General features: G+C 39.8%; 1 protein-coding gene across 1 annotated transcript in view; it reads left to right on the forward strand.

Moving 5' to 3' along the window:
- LOC126323748 (uncharacterized) overlaps positions 1-20,262 on the forward strand; it is a 690,513-nt gene that overhangs the window by 280,060 nt on the left and 390,191 nt on the right. Inside the window, exon 2 of the mRNA XM_049994749.1 lies at positions 5,715-5,811. The gene's annotated coding sequence lies outside the window, so the exon portion shown is untranslated. The remainder of the gene's footprint in view (positions 1-5,714; positions 5,812-20,262) is intronic.

Genomic DNA, 20,262 nt, shown 5'->3' on the forward strand with positions numbered 1-20,262 from the left:
GCGGCCTTGCTGAAATTGTTTTCATTATTTCACTATGGCTGAACGCAACACAGTATTTAGTCCGTATAGCAGCCAAATTTCATGGTGAATCTGTGTGCAGTTTAATCCTTTTGTTCACAAGAATAGTACTGCCCCTCACATTTCAACCTCGGAGTACGTTCTCAGTTGCCATGAAATTTTACTCGCACACTGTGATGCAGCTGCTAGTTGTACCGTAGAAAACTCGGATCATATACTCCCTTCTGAGAATACCCTGCTCTTGTTGTGCACTGGTTTCAGGGTGGGACGACATGTGTCACTTAATTTTTGTATTCCGTATGTACTTCTGAGCACTTCACGCTTCAAAATTTCCATCCCTTGAATACCATAGCAATGCTTCCAATTTGGTTTTTAGTGTGATGAACCTGATGCAAATAAACGACTCAAGTGACAGACTAAGCAAATTACAAAGAGCTAAACATTAATTATTTGCAGACATCCTGGTCAAAATTACAGGAAACCAAATTAAAATTGCGATTGGAGCGGTTCTAGTACAATATTTACCAAGTTTTGTTGATCGAAGTTACTTTAAGTGCTGGTGACTACTTTAGGACGCTTTCACATTATCTTCCAAGTAGCGTCGCATCTGTTATTTCTGGATAACAATAATGTAATACTACAGGTAGGCAATAAACTGACACTATCAGAGCATATAATATCTCTGTTTACCGTTGACTACTCAATAAAAACTCACTAAAATTTGAGAATTACTTCATAGTATAAAATAATTTTTCTGACTTGCATTAAAATTATATCCATTACATATTTCTGTCTATAAATTAAGATAATTTTTCTGACTTGCATTAAAATTATATCCATTACATATTTCTGTCTATAAATTAAGATTTGGGCTGTGTCGCGTGTCTGAATCAGGTGCCTTGTTTCACTACTTAGTGGACGTACGAAAAGTATTACGTATAAGAGCAAAGAAAATACCGCCTGGGTAGTCTTCAGATAGAGACGATTGTAGGATATAAGTCGTCGATCTGCGATGACAAGTAATTGCTCTGTTTTGTTTGTCGGACTCCTGTTGGCTCTGATAACAATTTAGATTTTTCTTGCACCTTAAATAAACTCATATAGTCTTCAGTATTAAATGTTCTGTTTGAGTTATATGGTAGGACTGAACAATTCTCAAAAACCCATTTCTTTGCTGTAGTCTTTTTCGTAGACTGCATCACAATCTTCCTGTAATCCGATACGTTGCCTTTCTTGCACAAGGCAGCAAACGGTTAAAATTTTTAAGTCCCGTTGCGAAGCTATCTCGCTTAAATTATGGTGGTGTTGACACGATGCGCGTGGGAAGAATAACATTTCGCCACTGAGAATGGGTCAGGGAGAAACACAAGCAGCGCTTCTGACGAGCCAGACAGTGTACCTCAGCTGAGCTATAGTGTGTGGAGCATCTAGATAGGATTATTTCACCTTCATTACGTGATGAAAGATACGCTATTGCTGCCGGCCGTAGTGGCCGAGCAGTTCTAGGCGCTACAGTCTGGAACCGCGCGACCGCTACGGTCGCAGCTTCGAATCCTGCCTCGGCATGGATGTTTGTGATGTCCTCAGGTTAGTTAGGTTTAAGTAGTTCTAAGTTCTAGGGGACTGATGACCTCAGAAGTTAAGTCCCATAGTGCTCTGAACCATTTGAACCATTTTTGAACTTTACACAGTCCATTTTTTTTACACACTCCAATCTAGCCACTGTCACGAATGATGATGAAGAGGAGAACACAAACACCCAGTCCCCGGGCAGAGAAAAGCCCCTACCCAGCAGGGAATCTAATCCGGGACCCCGTGATCCAAAGATAGCAACGATAGCCACTAGACCACGAGCTGCCGAAGCTATAGCTCCCTGAACGTAAGTAACCTCCGTACCAGTGACTCAAATGTAATGAAGAGGATAGTTATCTTCTTCCCCTTCGTTGGGAAGACTGCTACCGTAATTTTTTACTTATTCCACTGCCTCAGTTCCAACTTTTGGCTCCAACAGTGCGACAAGAGAAATTTCATTACTAATTCGTTGTTTTAATTTTTCCCGTTGTCGTTCACCAATTTGTACAGACAAGATTTTCAAGATGAAATACGTAAGAAATAAGAGAAATACAATCTTCCACTACTGCAATTGCGACAGAATCTGCAAATGGCACGCATACTCAACAACTTCTCACGCAGCTACCTGAAGTACGTGATGCTACAACATTCAGTGCAGGAATTGGAAGACGTGGAGAACTCTGAGATACAGACGGAAAAAGAAAGATTACCGTAGCAAGATAAAGATATAGATTGAAGGCCCTCATGGTCCCCTGTTCGTTTTCGGAAACGTCCGGTTAGCTGAACTATTATGAAAACTGCGCAGTCTTTAAATTAGCTGTATTGCGACGGAGCACTTTTCCAGTTATTACAAAACAATTTTACTTTCACTCCAAACCACAAACTTTCACAACGGTAAGCAATTTCGAGGTCGACATAACGAGATCGCCATTTCTACAGAATGATAAACCGTCATCACTAGATGCCGAAGGATTTAAACAACGCCTAATAGATTATTACGGTAATAGGGTAATATCAGTTATGGAGAGAATTGAGAGCGCTATTTGACAGTGCACCAGACTACATCTAAATAGATGACCAGCTGTTGCACATTCAGCTGTGAAGACGACGTCCTCTAGCGGAGCACGAGCCACAACGGGCGAATATTCATACATATCTTCATTACTCATATGCACCAGTTTCATCAAAATTATCTTTTGGATTTTTGTTTTAATATTTTAGCAGGAAATTGGTTATGCTTATTAATATTTTAGGACACTAAACTGCTGTGTCATCAACGCCTTTTCACGTACCAGCTACTAGTAATGGTCTATACTTAAGAATGGTTCGCTGATAATGTCTTAAACATTTAAGCTAGTTGTCGATATAGAATTTTGCGTCTGGTCATCTTTTTTCCATCTCTTTCTTGTGCCTTTGTCCAGCATCGGTACTGGATCGATTTGGTTAATAACGGGTGTGGCATGTTTAGCTTATGGGATGGCTGGATGCCCTTCCTGTCGCCAGTCCATGACGCCCTGAAACAACTGGTTTTCGGTTACAACATTTTCTTCCAAGACCTGTTCAACCTGTTAAAGCCGCTCAAAATAACCGGTATCCAAAATAACCAATTTTCGGTCTTTTATTCCTATTATTTCCTATGGCAAACGTAGAAATTCCACAAATACTGAAATATTTCGGCTGCCTGTGTTTCAAGATATGTAGAATTAAAATATTAAATTAAATAGGCAAATAAAAGAAAACTTCGTCCATCCTCCGTTCGAAAATTTGTAAGTGTTTGAATAGCACAAAAAAGGACCAGTATTGTCCTACTGATCCTAATTTTTTGAAACTCTGCTCAAAAACTGTGATCATGTTGCAATCGAGAATCATACTATTATCTAGGTATTTCGAATGGCTTGTGCTAAAGGGAGAAAACTGAGGGTGAGGAATAAGGCTACAGTCAGATAAAGGCATATTATATGGACACAGACAAGAGATCAGCTGCTTTTTATTTTTGTTGTAAGCTATGAATGAATGGTTAAGTCTTATGTTTTGTCCTTATGTAATGCCGCAAGCGCTGGCCGCGATGGCCGAGCGGCTCTACGCGCTACAGTCTGGAACCGCACGTCCTCTTCGGTCGCAGGTTCGAATCCTGCCTCGGGCATGGATGCGTGTGATGTCCTTCAGTTAGTTAGATTTAAGTAGTTCTAAGTTCCAAGGGACTGATGACTTTAGAAGTTTAGTCCCATAGTGCTCAGAGGCATTTGACCAGGTAATAGATTAAAGGAAAATGGATCTCATTTGATATGCAAAGCTTCTGCACAAAGTATCACCAACGGAATGCCGTTGACTTCGTAATCGTTCGTATTGTGTGGAGTGCATACAGCTCAAAGTTACCCAGACGGTATCTCTTTTAGAGCCGAAACAACTGAAAGCTTTCGTTTCTGGAACCCCTGACCATGTTGCCTCAACAGGAGCAACTAGAAAACGGACACTGTTTATGCAAAAACATTTTACTTCTTAATTGATGACACCGTCTCCCAGGACTGTTGAACGACGAGGCTAGGATTGGTAACGGTTACTACTCTACAGCAGCACACATTGGAAAAACAAATTTAATTCAGAAATTCTGCACAAATTATTCATCATAAACTATACCGTAGTGGCTCTGCTCATTTTTTTTTAGTGAATAATGAAAGCGTGTTTCATTAATGTGACCACTAAAAATAATTACCTATGAAACAAATGCTACTTCCATCTTTCTTAACCGCTGTTTCTGCTTGCTGCTAAGAGACAGCAGCATATGAGAACAAGAAGGGAATTACTTGCAGTAGTACAAACGTGATGTTGATCCAGTGAAAAGTTGTTTGTATTGAAGAAGAGAATTACTCGGAATTATACGAACGTGGCGTTGATCCAATGAAATGTTGTTTCTTTGGTATTAGAACATGTCGTGCGATAACCTAAGTTAAGTGCCAACTTTATATTTGGAAAATAAGTCCTCATTTCTAAATTAGTTTGTTTCGTTGTAATGCATTAACAGGACCACAGTGTACTGAAATTCATCCATTTTTGAGGTATATTTGTAAAGAACTTTTCCTTCTCTTTCTCCTTTTGGCAGTGCTACTGACAGTTGTCCGGAGAAATGGAAACCACAGACGAGATTGTTCAGTATTTGTTCAGTCTTGTTTTGATTGGTACCTGATGCATTTTTTCATAAAACAAAAGAGGCCCAAACTATATTACACGAAGAAGTGTCAGTACATTTTGCATGAAGATTAATTACGACGAAGCTTTGTTACAAAATCAGTGTTACACTTGTTGTCAAAATGAATGAGCAAGAACGCTTTTCACAACAAATTTTGGATTGTTTCAGACATGGTTCAACCAATTTTTTGCTGTTGCTTTTCTAAGAATGGTACATGTGTTTGTATCTTTGGAAACGAAATAAGTCAAAATCCTGTGTCCAAGATGATGGCTTTGCTTTGCAATGGTTAAAGGAATAACAGGCAAATACGTCACAAAAATTCTGGACCGACCTAAACAATTGTACTTGAAGAAGTTTGTATTTTAAAACGAAAAAAAAAATAACTACCATGAGGGCAAGTGCTTCGCCTTTGAAACATATTGAAGGATCATCTCCACGTGTAAAAAGATTTAGTGTTCTGGGGACTTATTTCTTATCTTGCCGCGCGGGGTAGCAGCGCTGTCTAAGCCGCCTTGTCACGGTCCGTGCGGCTCTCCCCGTCGGAGGTTCGAGTCCTCCCTCGGGAATGGATGTGTTCGTCCATAGCTTAAGTTAGTTTAAGTTAGATTAACGAGTGTGTAGACCTAGGGACCGATGACCTAAGTGATTTGGTCCCAAAGACCTTACCACAAATTTCCAAATTTTCCATCTCTTAAGGACTGAACACCGTTTTATATGAAAATATGAAAAAGTACACTGGTGTCAAGCACACTTCATAGCGATGCCATTCAATTAGAAATTTATTTGCAGAAAGATATTTGCTCGTAGTACATTTTTCCAAAAAGGAATTGTGTCCAAATACAACTGCTGTTGGGTACTAAAAAGCTAGCGCAGAAGCTCTATTTCGTTGTTGAGCACAAAGGAATTAATTTTTCAGTATTACTGTTCTCTTTTTCAGGTGTTCTCCAAGGAGAGAATATTAGTTGCGTCGAGTCAAAGCAGCGCAGAAGCATTGTTGATCCGTGAAGCTGAACACCGTGCGCTGAAGAAATAAGGTAGGTTGTTCTCTAGCTGCACAATGACAGTCAGTCGTAGGTATACTAGCGAGACTGTCGGTCCGACACACTGATTGACATCATTCACGTAACAAGCTGACAAGCTCGTGCCAATAACAGTTCGGATGTATCACCGCTCATCTCTCGGAGGGAAACTCTTGCAATCGACATGTGAACATGTCAGCGTCAGTGAGATTATTGACTGCACTGTATATCATTCGTTTTAGTTCTGAGAGTCAGTTTCAGTTTAGTTTATTGTGATGCTTTGTGTATCTACATGATAATATAATGACGAGACTGTGCTGAATATTATTTGGCTTATATAAAAATCTCCTCCTAACACAGCTAGATACATCGTCTTGTTCCTTCACTATTAAGCTTCTGACGTGAAAAGGAAGCCAAGAGCGACTACAGAAATAAAAACGTAAATGCTTCATAATGATTTTTGAATATTTCGTTATTCTGGAAGTGCGTGTCAGCATTCACTTGGCCATGGCTAAACTTACGTTGGAAATGTTACTTCAGTTTATGAACCGTTTTCTCGAAAGACTTTTACGTAACCTACTAAAACATTGCTTCAGCCTTTTTCCTCGAAGTTCAAGGTTTTATTGTGAAAAACTTAAAAAAACATTTATGGCTCAAAGTATTGGCCATCGATGGCCGTTACATTCTTCCAATTTTCGGGCAGCATACGAATCCCACAACGGCATAACTGTGCGTCGTTTGAGGAGATCCATGAATTGATCGAGTTTTGCACTTGTTCGTATGAGTGGAAGTGTTGTTCAGCCAGGCCGCGCGCATTTGGTCGAAAAAAGAAGGTGGTCAGAGGGAGAAACGTGTGAAGAATACTGCGGATGGGTTAGGACTCCCCATTTCAATGTCTCCAAGTAACTTTCGCGGGTTTTCCGACGTGGAGTCAAGCATTGCCATGCTGAAAATTCACTTTTTCATGTCTATCTTTGTGCTGTGGCCGTTTGTCTTTCAATGCTCCGCCCAAACGCTTCAACTGCTTTCGATAACAGCCTCCTGTGATTGTTTCCGTCGGTTTCAGTAGCCTCGAAAACCTTCGGTCTTCCACCACCACGCCGGTCTTCGAGGTGAAAAGCACCGTTCTTGAAGCTATAAAACCATACTCTGCGCGTTTTTTCACTAACACGTGCCTCACCACAGGTCTTTTCCTCGTTCTGTGAGCCTCTCACGTTGAATATTTTACTTTAAAGCTGAAAATAAAAATTTTCGGCAAATTACGAGAACTGGGCTCGTAAGTTGACATATTCAATCGAGAATAACTTAACGATGCAATCACAAATCGAATATTATTTTGATGACGTTATATTTACAATTGTCTAAGCTTGTTGTATGACACTACCTACCACCTGTGCCACCGCGCCTACGGATATTTACTGCAAAACGGTGTATGGAAAGTGGTAGACCTAATAGAATTGGTGACAGGATTCTCTCGAAGTCGTTTAAGAAACCTGCCAGTAAACTAAATCTCAATGACCAAAATTGTTTTTTAATTCCTTGTTGGCCAGGTATAAACTACAAGCGTTAACCAATACGTTATCTCACTAAGTTTCAATTTCCAGCGCTCCTAATGCAACGTGTCTGTATCCATCAGCTACCTATCAACCATAATTGTTAACGAACCTTTTACTTCTCTCTGTACTGTTCAGATGTTTCCATTCCATCTCATAAGAGATACATCATATATCTCTAACAGTTCTTTTTAGTAAAAGTAGCAGTCCTACGTTAGTAACCCTAAGCCACTGTACTCAGTTGAGTTTAGAGGGGTTTCCAACATTACATTTTTATGATCTTACTTTTTGTTTTACAGCTCTATAAACAGGTTCTTTCGAAATGGTTAACATTGTAACCATAAGATTTCGCGTTGAGTTAGATAACAGTTTAGTATTATACTTCATGTTTCAAATTGTCCAAAATTTGAATACTTCTCAAACGTTTCACTAAAGTTTGGTGGCACCTGTATACAGAGTGACTGAAAAAGTAATGGTGATTTATTTTGACTCTAGTAATTATGCTATCAGTGAATTACGTATACCACACACTGAATGTAAGGAAGCGGCACGAGACGTAAGAACTGGAGGCTTGAAGAAGTCTAAAGTAGTAAACATGGCGGAGGATCGTCACTTTTCAAAGAGACCAAAGCAGTTAGGGAGTGAGTGAGTGTCTGTTAGTAATTACAGCGTTTGTAGTCGGCCATTTAACGATAGCAATGCTTCATACTAACAGATAAAAGCAAAATAAAATATTTGTGTTGCTTCTGCTACATTCGGTGTCACTTGTTCCACTTACAACGCAGATTTTGTGTGCAATATGTCATTACAAAAAAAGAAGACATGAGCGTCTCATAGAAAGACACATGCTAAGCTTGGCTTTTGAAATTTAGGAACGTCATTTATAGCGCTTACATATTACGTGTACCCATCTCCATTTTTAGAAACATGTTGGAAATACGACCACTTTTACGTTTAATTTATTTGCCGTGACTCAGTACATCATTTGTTTTACAGTTCCACCCATTAATAATGAACGGAAAAAAGAGACTTAATTAGTTTTCACGAACATTGTTGTTTACAGATAAACCGTTTTTGTCCTTCTGAAAAGACCCGTATTATTCTGATCTACTACAAGTAACGTTCGATGTGACGACCATCAAGGTCGTTGTACACATTGTCTCTGCGAATGATGAGGTGGTAAAGGCGCTCTATCACACATAGTGTGTCTGCAGACTGCCCTGCAGCCACCACAACTCGTGTGTCTCAAACTGTGCAGTGAATTCAATTAATTGTAAACCAATCTGGAGTAAAATTGAAATCTGTTGGGAATTTGTTCTTCTTAGTGAGAATTGCGAGCATAAGTGAATTTCAAAGGGAAGCTGCTGACAAAGTTATTATATCATCACATGAGCAAAGGGTTTAGCACGGTTCCAGAGTAGGTCCACATTTACTGCTGTGCCGACTGTGGCTAAAGAAGTAACATGAATAAACAGTGGTTTGTCAATTAAATAGAGAAATCACATAAATAAATTCATATACTTTAAACTGAGTGCTGAAAATATCGTTACAAGCTGATAATAAAAAGTCACCAATAAAACCTTTAAAGTCCGCAGGAAATTGTAAATTTCAAATATAAATAAAAGTCCTTTTAGTCTGTAAATATACATGCCACCCAAATAAGAACATTTGAATGGATGATAGAATTCTGTATGTATACTGAAAATTATTAATTTGTTATTCAAACTGTTGTAGCTGCCTCAGTACACAGACAACCCGTCATATGTGGCGAGAATCGCTCCTGCCCGAAACTGAGGAACTGTGGTCTTAACCGGGTCAGACACGTGCTCGTTCTGCTGCGTCGGCTGTCGTGCTGGGTCAGTCATTACGCATGCCATCAAAATTCTGTTTCACTCCGGTGAAAGCCTCTCATTCATAGTGCGTTACCTCGGTCTCGTCGTCAGCAGTGACCATAATAATACTGTTATTTCAGAAATCCTGTGTGCTACTGTTCTCCTTTAGACTTCCTACTGCGAGCCCGTTTTACTTAGCTTGTAATTTTTGTACTGGCAATGGTAGGGAGTTTCATAAAGACCTAAAATTTCGTTACATTTGAAGGTATTAATCTAAGTCACAGAACGGCTCAGAATCGTTTTCCATCAACCATCCCTATTAAATGAATTAAGCCGAGCTACATGCTTATATGTATGCAGTGAAACTTTATTGTACATACTCATTAGCTAATTCCATTTAATCAGTCTTATTGATGGCTAAGGTTTCTTCATTTCTGAAGTTTTTCTTCGTAACGAGAGGAAGAAGCAAAACATACCCATATAGGGGAGAGATGCCTGAATTGTACCACTTTTGAGATTTTATTTATTATAGTGCAGTAAGTTATAAAATTATTTAAACAGTGCCACTCTCAACTGTAGGGTGTTCTTGGTATCTGAATTAAAGAATGGAGCTTCTGGGAGAAATAGATACACTACACTTAATTTTCTAAATCTCTGCAAGCAGTACAATTTAAGAATCAGGTTTTCTAACTTGTACCAGTTGGTCCATAAATTGTACCGCCCGTGTAAATCATCTCCCTGAGCTTGAAGGTATGTTCTACTCTATGGAGATGTTCCATATATTAGTTCTTAAGTCCTACTTTCAGACATTACAGTATAATTGTCTCACTCCTTTTCTCACTCCTGCACAATTCTCATGTATCCACATTTTACATTTCATGCATCTGATGACATTTTTCCATTCGACTTTCTCCGTACAACCAGCAGTACCATTCCTCCTTTTTACCAACGAATTTCTGTGGTGGTTTCCCCGCAAAGTTTACAAAACCCTTCCTTTTCACAGGTGAAGCTATAACTCCGTTTGTTTCTGCTGTGCCGAAAGCAAGTTTTAATTCTTCCAACACGCAAAATCTGAACACCGTCTCTCCAAACGTTACAATATGCTTTTGCAGTTAATATTCACCTTCATTGGGAAATAGTTTCTCTGGTGCAAAAAAGTTTGAACTTCGTTTGCATTTTTATTTTTGTTTCCAGCATGCCTCTTAATTTTTGGCTTAGAAGCATTTATGTGCGTGCACATTCTTTTAATCCATGATCCCCATTTAGACACACTGTTACAGCAAAAGGCTATTCACCTGTGCTCCACTTTACATAACGTCTTCTTGTTGCCACACTGTGGTACAAAATTATTATTTGACTAACAAATGAGTATAACGATCACATTAGAAAATTCATCCCATCCTTTCTAAACATTATGTTCACTAATAATGCTAAATATATTTTAAGCTCACTATAGGAGCAAGTTTTTAAATCGCACCCGTACAATATTGCGAACTTACAGCGGACATTACTGGCAACGTCGTCATTTTTTCGGTCTCAGTTTCCCACAAATAAATTCAGATAGGCGACGACCTAAAATGTAAGGTTATTTCATAAACATTCATACATAAATAAAACATTATGTTACTACTTAATTTAACAAGGATAATTCTTTTGCCGCATACAGAAAAACTTAGCTGAAAACTATAACAAAATGAAAGCTGTCTTCAGACGATCTGCTCCTCATCCCACAGAACTTGTAGCTGACAATACGTCTCCATGCCACACGCAGCTCACGCTGACCGCAGTATATGTCGAACAGAACAAAAGGCACAATAAAAACACCTCTCAGCCTTCACTCGCGGAATTTGACGAACTGTATCAAGGTTTGTCCTATATATTGAAGTGAATGGCTATGAAGCTTCGAGACAGAAGCTTGTTCATTAAAACCTGCCAATGTGACTTAGGTGTAAGTCTAAGAACCAAGAGGAACAGCTCTTGTGGAGTCGGGTCAACATTGTGAAAGACTTAATTTAGATACAGAGTCTACATAGGATGTGAAATGATCGAAGGTGGTTGAAACAGGAATGTCTCAGTCAAACGCCGAAGGAAAGCTGCTTTGAGAAATATGTTCTGAAGCAGACTCGTTTGCTTTATGCCGAGGTCGTTTTCCAACGTAGACAGGATTTTCTCATTAATAAGCAATGCAATCATTCTTGGTTATGGTGAATTTTTGAAACAAAGTGCGTGGTTCGCGAGCATTTTCGTTAAGCGAAAAATAGCTTGTAATACTTTTTTTCAAATTAAACTATCATTGTTTCAATCGTTTAAATAGATTGGCAATCAAGAATTTATATTTGCAGTGTAGACTGGATTTTTGCGTGCAATACGTAATTCGAAATAAGAAGACATGAACTTCTCAAAAAACTACAATTAAATATTTTTCAATTAGCATATATTTGACGACTTTTATATTTCCATATTACTTATGTGTCAAAATGTATGCCGTATCAGCTGTGAGGTGTCAGCACTGGAAGACAAACAACAAAATTATTCGCCCTCTCACATTCCTCAACCTCCCCCCAATGGCCGCGTTAATTACTCATTTGCCCTTGAGGTAAACGGCGAACTATACTTACCTCACGGCCGAGTTCACCAATGTCAAATAAAATTAAGTACGCTTTAAAATATTACACTATAAATTGTTTTTTAGCATAACACTACATTTTAAGAAGATTCACGACAGATGACTCATAACGTTGTTGACGTTTTCAGATTGGGCTGTTAGTTGGTAGATGCTTGTTATTGAGAAATATTGCTGAGTGCTGCGGGCCGCACGAATACTTGACTGGGGCCACATTCGGCCTGCGGCCGCAGTTTGAAGACCACTGCGCTAGAGCGTTTTTTTTAATATTTTTAATCGACTTCCAATACGGAGGAGTTTCTCAATTTTTCAAGCACATCATTAATTTTTGTAAATGTATAGCTATTTACAGCGTTGAGAGCTTTCGTTTATGATAGATGGATTAGATGGAGACTGCATCTGAAATGTTATCGGGATAGAGTAATATAAAAACAGTTGTAGAGGACACAGCTGCCTTTGGGTCTGCCTACTTTTAGGCGTACTGATACAGCTTCATATGCTATATTACTAAATGATACTCACCTGCGTTTGATACTTGTGAGGCAGCAATTATTTTGAAAAAATCACTGTAGGATTCCTTTCAGTTTCTCGTATGATCAGAAATCGTCTTGAAAGCTGCATATTATCACGATTTTCTGCTACTTTAGGTAATCTATCCTTGATTCAGTGACGGCGTTAGTTGTTCACCTATCTCGGTTGCATTTTTGGCAAATACAGTGACTTGTCATATGGACCAGTCATGGCTGAAAAGCTTTTGTACTCTGCTGATTTAATAAAAAGGTGTGACTCTACATCACAGACTGTGTTCAACCCCTGATACAGACATCATTTCTATTTTACGTCGAAATGCCTGAATAGTAAGGTTGCATGTATTAGCATTACTGAAGTATCGAGAACTTCTCATGATCAATAATTTTGGTGGTATAAGAGATACTATTTTATCAGCACAAGTATCATCCCGTTGCTGTGGGCATAAAGTTTTCTTTCATATGGAAAGAGGTACATGGAGTAATCTATGCCATTCAAAAAAGCTGGTCTGAAATGATATGTTTGTACTTAATTCTTCCGAAAGTTGAATATTCGAAGGGAGGAAACATCACAGTGATCAAAGCAGGAGTTTAATAAAGTAATGTGACACTGATAATTATAAGGGGCTAAAGCACAGAAACACTTTTGAGAAACATTGATCCTTCTGAGAATCATATTTATACACAAACAAGCAATGTCATCGGTCCGAATTGTTTTTAACCAAATCTCACCATCCTGTATCTCCTAGGAAAAAATTGTGTACTTACTTTATGTTTTGAAATATTAATCAATACTTGAAGTTACATTTGTTGTTTATGGTAATTCACAAAATTTCCATATATAGAATACTGACAGTAGTGTCTTTTGCCAGTTGTAAAGTTTGTAATTAACGTGAAACTGGAATTAGAACACAAAGAACACCTACTAAATGCACCACACACACGCACACACACACACACACACACACACACACACACACACACACACACACACACAATTAATACTTATTCTAACACTTCCATGTCCTTGCTATCGTCATCTTCATTAAGAACAATCCGTGAATTGAAGTTCACATAAAACTGAAGTATCGCTACTAGTGCACGATGTAGACACTTAATTATGTTGTCAGTTCAGCACTGCATAGCAACAAAATCATGCTTCGTGCTTCGGACCCATGCAGAATTGATCTGAGAAATAGGTGAGACGCCTTGTCGTGAATGAACAGTGAATGTACATGAATGTACAATATAGAACCAAAGATAGAGATCCAGGTGTCAGGAGCATGCAATGGCGCTACAATCTTAGCACCGATTACGGTGAGCGTTAGATCCTTGTGCTTCTCAGCATCTCAAATATATAACGATAGTTTCAATTTATAATGAATGTGAACCTCCTACTTGTAAAAAACGGCTGTTATATGCTGCTCTTATTTTTTCCTTTGTAGTTAGGTACACAGTTGTTACTAGGTAGCAGTTGTTGATGGCGAGCTGTGACAATATTATTTATCACGCAACAGAATAATGTGGGTTACACAAATAAAGACTGTAATCTGAAATTTAGATTGCAAGGTTCCACTTATGAAAAATGCAAATGTGCATGGTTCAGCGCGCGGTTGGCCGACAACTGACACGTTACCAACCATTCGCATCCCATCGTTTAAAAAGAAAACTAAAACACGAAAAGAAGATTTAAAATTTATTAGCAAAGGTTAGTCATGTCTCTTCCAATAAATGAAAACCAACTCCCGTGAATCATATCTATAAATAGCGACAAGATTACAAAGAGCAAGGAAATGGTGTGTTTACTTTCTGCAAGACGTGAGACAAGAGAGTGGCAGACATAAAAATATGCCCTTTATTTTGTTTTAAAACAGCAGATAAATGAAATACATACGTAGGTGTGGTTAGCACAATGACATGCGTTAGGGAGAACCTCAAAATGAAAAGCTCGCTTACCTTACTGTGTACACTAATTTATTATAATTAGCCATTACATCTTCTTCAAGCATCTGCATTTATTAACCTTTCATGGGGCGATCATCACGTTGCTCATCAGTCTCCTTTGTAAGACGCTTACGTACTAACAGTAAATGACACCTTACCATGCGCAGTTTTTCGGCAGAACCTAGAATTTAAAGAAACATTCCCCAGAAGATTTCATTGTGGCTGTGTTAATAGATTTTCCTTAATTTGTAGCGTTTCTTAAAAGCTATTTTTGTTGATACCGGTGGGCAAACAATAATTTCAGGCATTAGGCCTGATATGACTTGCCGGCTTATGAATGTGACCAACAGCCAATTTTGTGTGTGTGTGTGTGGGCGGGGGGGGGGGGGGGAAGGGGGAAAACATCAATGGAACGTTTATAGATGTTTCCCAGCCACATTACACACTCGTTCGCACTCCTCTCCCACTATTTCTTGTCTGCCCATCATATTTAACAGTAACTTCGTCCGCATAACATAGCAACCTGTGTCAGTACTCACTCGTGTAGTATTGTACATTCGTATAATTTCGTTCTTTGAGCATAATGCAATACAAAGTTTATTAATTTGCTTATATCTTCTTTTTGCCTGTGTTTTTGTACTGAAATGTAAATACTCACTGACAATGTGTTGACTATCTGTTTAGTATTGTGTTGTACTAGGATGTCCCAGAAAGTCGGAAGTCTGTTCACAGCGAACTAGAAAACAAGTATTATTGCGGGAAATCAGTACTCTCTATTTCTGTTTTTAATAAGACAGATTTAGTTTTATTCAGTTCTATTTACTGTAACATATGGACGCACGAAATACAAATATCAAGAACGAAAGGGTAAGAACTACGATAACTCCTAAATAAAAATACATACAATTGACATATCATTTGCCTGAGTTTGGGTTCGGTAGCTACTATGAGAGAATTAACACTTGATGTTAATTGCTGCGATAGCTGTAGAAGAAGATAATTACGCTTATGCAGTGCAGAATCGAAAACAGGACTGTGCATCCGCAGTTCTCGATTACAATTTCAGATGCTGCTCGCTTCCAGACATGAATCAGCAATGAAGGGTCACCGTGTGCCCAGCTCCGCTCCAAGGATAGGACCTTATCTCGCTCCTCTATATTCGCCGTAACTCGTGGCTAATTGCCTGCTGCGTGTTCGGTTTGGATAATACCGCAGGAGATGTACAGCACATAATTAGTAAACACAAACGAACCTGCGTCCATTGTTCTCGCCTCTAGTGCTCCCACCGCAGAGTGCCGGGTGCGTGCGCTAAATGAATTACGAGTCCGTTACCTCCTGCGAGGAGCCTTAACTAAGTTCCCGGAGAGAAAAAAGCTTCTAAATAAACTTACATTCTTTTTTTCCCTTCTTTTGTTGCCTGCAATGAGAAGCAACTGTCGTACAGCGCCTGGAATTACAGGCTTAACAAACGTGTGGTATAAAATTAGTTCGCCGGAGAAAATATTTGTGACTTCGTTAGAAGAGTACACTGCTCTCTTGGGACTACTATAAATGTGGCTTAACTTGTACCTGTTGGTCGTGTGATCCTCAATTATCGATATAAGTCGTGGCAGTGGAGTGGTGCATATGTACCAGTCGTTTGTATGGAATAAGTGCAATAAGATGTTCTCTTATTAATTTAATGGCCTTTGGCATTAACCATTTAGCAAGGGAAGTGAGTAGCTACAGATCTGGCATACAATATGACATACATAGCTTAAGTATTATATATTACATTAATTACAGGTAAGCTTCATGATACACTTTGTACATTCACATACTCAATGCAGTCCATATATCACAACTTCTTACGCTGTAACCTTTGTGTCTGACTTGCAACTGGATACCCGCTTCCTGCAGAAATCGGGCAATACTGACACAGGCCGTCATAGACGTAGGTTGGGGAATTCCTGCTCAGATTAAGGCCTTAAGAAAGTAGCGGTGCTGTCTCTCATAGCGTGAATACCCTAGTGTCGTATGTCTATGGTCTGCAATCTCAGTTGGGTGGACTTCGCAGTATGGAGGTAGCTGAACTTCCATCCTATAAAGCTGGGGTGCTGTCTCTCATAGTGTGAATACCCTAGTGTCGTATGTCTATGGTCTGCAATCTCGGTTGGGTGGACTTCGCAGTATGGAGGTAGCTGAAGTTCCATCCTATAAAGATTTGAAGGATAACAGCCGCAACCCAGCCGGATGAGCGTTATAAGTAATGGTATGATTTTTTTGACACCTTGATGTGGGAGAACCAGGTTTTACACAGAATAGTCGGCTGTGTGGCATAATGTCTTCCTTTGGGCTGTTGTGTGATCTCCCACGTCCCTGAACAGTCTTTATAGACCTTTTTCTTTACGCCAGCAACAAAATCTGTATGTAGAACGCAACTGTATTAAAATTGGTGAGCAAACACATTTTGTCTCGCCAGGTGGTCTGCCATCTCGTTGCATGAAATTCCAGTGACCCTTGATACATAATAACTGGAAACATTAATGTTGACTTTCATACTTAGAGATTATTTTAACTGCATCGAGTACATGGTGGTTAGTGTTGTAGTCTCACCGCTGTTTTTCCAGGTTTTCCAGTGCAATTATCGAATCGGTGACAATAAGGGCGCCGTTGATCTGACTTTCTGCGTACTGTAAGGCTTGCTAAATTGCAAGAACTTCGGCAATTAAGATGCCGGCTTCTGTCGGTAGCTTAAACATATCCCAAGATAGTGGATCTCCACAGAAGAAAGCAAAGCTGGTGCCCCCTCTTCCTTTGGAGCCATCAGTAACTATTTTGATCGATGAGAGCCACGTTGATGAAATTAGATGGGAAACGTTAGTAGAAGCAGCAAAAGTACGATCCGACCCTCTGGGCTGATAGATTGTGGACCGGTAGTTCAGAACTTCATATTCCAAGCTAAATGCAAGGGGCAGAGAGTCTTTTAGGGCGAGAGGTATCACGTATATTTGCCACCTCGACTTGGAGACATGTCAAAACAGCATAAAGAAGCTATTTTTTTGCCCGTGTCCGATGTTTTAGTGCGTCAACGCTGAGTGTCGAACGTGTCTACAAGGAATTATGTGCCGCTCGTAACAGTGCAACCAGTCGAAAATGAACTGAAGAGCCAACGAAACTGGTACACCTGCCTAATATCGTTTAGGGCCCACGCAGAAATGCAACACGACGTGTCATGGACTCAACAAATGCCTGGAGTAGTGCTGGAGAGAAATGACACTATGAATCGTACAGGGCGGTCCATAAATCCGCAAGAGTACTAGGGATGGAGATCTCTTCTGAACAGCGCGTTGCAAGGCATCCCAGATATGCTAAGTAATGTTCAGGCCTGGGGGTTTGTTGGCCAGCGGAAGCGTTTAAACCCAGAAGAGTGTTCCTGGAGGTACTATGGAGCAGTTCTGGACTTGTGGGGTCTCGCATTGTCCCACGGGAATTGCCCACATCCGTCGGAATGCACAGTGGACATGAATGGATGCATGTGATCAGACAGGATGCTTACGTACGTGTCACCTGTCAGAGTGGTATGTAGACGTATCAGGGGTCCATGTCACTCTAACTGCACACGCCCTACACCATTACAGAGCTTCCACCAGCTTAAAGAGTAATCTGCTGACATGCAGGGTCCATGGGTTCAAGAGGCTGTCTCCACACCCGTACACGTCTACACGCTCGATACAACTTGAAACTAGACTCGTCCGACCAGGCAACATGTTTACGGGCCCAGGCGAGGCGTACAGTTTTGTAGCGTGCACTCGCCAAGGGTACACGAATGGGTCATTGGCTCCGAAAACCCATATCAATGATGTTTCGTTGAATTTTTCGCACGCTAACACTTGTTGATGGCCCAGCCTTGAAATCTGCGGAAGGGTTGCATTTCTGTCATGTTTTACGATTCTCTTCAGTTGTCGTTGGTCCCGTTCTTGCAGGATATTTTTCCGGCCGCAGCAATGTCGGAAGTTTGACGTATTATCGGATTCCTGGTATTCATGGTACACTCGTGAAATAGTCGAACTGGAAAACCCAATTTCATCGCTTGCTTGGATATGCTGTGCCCCATCGCTAGTGTGTAGACAGTAGCACCACGTTCAAACTCACTTACATCTTGATAACATGTCATTGTAGCAGCAATAACCGATCATAGAACTGCGCCACACAGTTGTTGTCTTATACAGGTGTTCCGGACTCAACGGCATATTCTGCCTGTTTACACACCCCAGTATTTCAATACACATGCCTACTCCAGTTTCTTTGGCGCTTCAGTGTAGATCCCAGCAGACAAGGAACGGAGACGAGTGTCACGTCTTGTAGAAGCAAATCGATTTCAAATCCAGTTTCTGGCTGTCAGTGAATGTAAGTATAGCTCAACTACTTCTCGATTCTGTTACACAAAAACCGGTACAAATGCATATTAGTAATTAAATACAGACCGCTGTCGATGAAATTTGTAATCGGTCCGTGCACGACAATGCTCGGTGCCAGATTATTCCAATGAGCAGCGTAACAAAACGTGATTTTTCAGGGGACGATATCTCGGGCTCATCTGGACACAAAGATAAGGTGTTAAGTGCTTTGGATAGCCGTTGGCCTAGCGAACATTTCTATACTTTTCGAAAAAATGAGCAAACTGTTGCTATCCTACGGCACAGGGTCAAAATTTAAACGTAACACACTCCTCTAACCCAGGAAAATTGAGCAAATCTGTTGTTTTTCGCATTAAGTGTAGTCTAGGGTGCACCTTTGGTAGCGTATAAAAGCACCAATTGTTCATCGGCGGCTCCTGAGAACCCATGATTTTTGGATACGAAAGTACCAGCAGTGGGGATGGGAAATTTCTATTCATGGCAGAGTGACGTTATTTGTTCTTAACACTCTCCGATATCACTATCCATTACCGAGATCCAAATGTTCAGTTACCGTAGTTATGAACGTAAAATATTCACGTAATAACCGGTCGCAGGCGTAAATGTTGTTTCAACTGACGAACTGAAAACATAGCAAGGGTTTCTAGAACATCGCAAGGGTTTTGAAGTCACCAAACTATGTTTTTAGTCAACATTTTGTCACCATCAAATCTTTGGCACGCTGTCTCTTTTCAGTGGCGACCGCGCGTATATAAACATGCCGAAAGTGGTGCTTCAGTGAAAATTAGGTTATAAAGGGTTTACTATGTCAGAAAAAAACTTAAAATAACTTACCAAAATTTATAAAATGGAAATACAACAAAGTCAGTAAATTGATCTTAATGTCATTTTTCAAGATAGAAATCATAGCCCTACAGTTTTCGATGAATTGTGATCGACGAGCAAAGTATCCAGAGAAAATGTAAAATCAATGATATTGTGTTACCCTTTTATTATACTTACTTATTTGTTACTATGCTCCAAAATATATAAATGTGTCGAAATATATAAGTAAATTCAAAACTTTACAGGACTGTGGAATTCGTTTTATATAAGTATCAGACACTGCTGTTGGACTATAAAGGAGGGCACCAACTAAGGATGAAAAAAATGAATTTTCTCCTTTTTAAAGGATTCTGACAGAAAAATGGGGAACCACCTGCATCAATCCTTATTCCGTCTTCGTCACCAAAAATTCTGACTTTCGATCATATTCGCGCTTTTTTGTGCACAGAAAGCGACGGTGGGAGAGAGGAAGAGAGTGATATTAAAGAGAAAGAGAGATGGGTAGACACACTAGTAGTAAGAGCCAAAGAGATAGGAGTTACTGATGATCAGAGACAGTGGTAGAAAGGAGAAAGAGGTATGGGTGGAGATAGAAGCAGTGGGACCAAGAGAGAGAGAGCAGACAGTGAACATGAAAAATACAGAGGAGTGGAGACCATACATCGGCTTCGGGGTCTGAACACTCCTTCACCGGCGAATTTTAACACGTAGGTATAAGGAAGGGCAGATTTTGGACTGAAATTTTAAATGCCTGGGTAAAGG

The sequence above is a fragment of the Schistocerca gregaria genome, chromosome 2, assembly GCF_023897955.1.
Source record: "Schistocerca gregaria isolate iqSchGreg1 chromosome 2, iqSchGreg1.2, whole genome shotgun sequence".
Lineage (NCBI taxonomy): Eukaryota > Metazoa > Arthropoda > Insecta > Orthoptera > Acrididae > Schistocerca > Schistocerca gregaria.